A 1351-nucleotide genomic window follows, 5' to 3' on the forward strand; every position below is an offset into this window, starting at 1 on the left:
GCACGGGCCGAGCTCTCGGCGGCGGGGCCGCACCTCCGCCAGCGCCACCCGGGCGGCGGGAGCTCCCCCCCGGGGCGCACCCCCGCACGACCGCTACCGCCAGTCACCCGTGTCATTGGCACCCCCGGCCACGGCCCCTCAGCACCGCTGCCGCGCCCCGCTTGCCTCGCTTCCGAGCTGGGGCGAGTTTCCAAACGGTCCCGACAAGGTCAGGGACGTGTCCCTCCACCCCCTTGAATTATTCCTGCCTTGTTCGCACCGATCCGACCCGCACCGCGGCTCCGAGGCGGGGGGCGGCAAGGAGCGAGCAATGAGCACGAGCAGCCGGCAGCGCCGGCCCCAGCCCCGGCCCCGGCACGCTAGACAGGAGCAAAGGGGGCAACAAATCAAATCCACGGGGGAAAGTGCCTTAGACCCCCACCCCGCCACGGGGGCGGCGAGAACCTAGACGAGCAGTTGCACCGGCCGAGATCCCCCCTCCCCCGAGCACCTGCAGCTTCTTGTTGTTGGCGTTTTGTTTCCGTTCATTGCATCCTGCTCGATTGCAGGGGGCTGTCATCAGGACCCCAGCGAGGACAGCCGCAATTTGGGGGCGTACTCATAACACCTGCCCTCCGGGAGCGTGGGGGGGGGGGTCTGTTAAGCTCCCAGGCTTTGTCCCGGGAGAAATCCACCGTCTGTCTTTTTGGCCAAGGCGTTTTACACGGGAGAGGAGGTGGCACTGCAACTGGCCACTGGAGAAATCGAAGCAGGACACAGTGAAGTGACCCGCTGCTGGTGACAAGGCGCATCGGTGACAAACCGCTGGGGAGGTCTAAGCCGGCCGCCTAACCGGGGCTGCAGGGATGCCCCCACTGGGCACCAAGCGATCATGAAAGCCAGTCACAGGAATCATTTGCGGAGGACAAGATCCAGCGCAAAGGGGAGAAGGGGAAAGGACTCCGGAGCTGTGGGTTGGGAAGAAGCGACGGGGCTCGTTTTGTAGCCGGGCAAGAGGGGCACTTTTCCGGGTGCTCCTACCCACCGCTGGGGCCAGAGTAACGCCGTGCAACGGAGCAAGCCAGGTATGCCCGAGGGTGAATCCGGCCCCGCAGCTTCAAAGAAAGCCTGCGCATGGGGACAGGGCACTACCCACACCAGCAATGTTCCCACATCCTGCAGGACTTGCAGGGGCTAGAGAGGAAGACCCTGACACGCGCGTGTCTGAGATGGGTGAATCCATCCACCCACCCAGCAACGAGCCGCGGGTAAGGGTGGTTCCTGGCAGACAGCGGCGGCATCAGCCGCCAGGAGCCCTGCGGAGAGAGTAACTGGGCAGAAGAGATCACAGGACGGGCTAGTACCTCCCGCC

This window comes from Gavialis gangeticus, unplaced genomic scaffold (genome assembly GCF_001723915.1).
Source record: "Gavialis gangeticus isolate Ggan-Ray unplaced genomic scaffold, GavGan_comp1, whole genome shotgun sequence".
NCBI classification, from domain to species: Eukaryota; Metazoa; Chordata; order Crocodylia; family Gavialidae; genus Gavialis; species Gavialis gangeticus.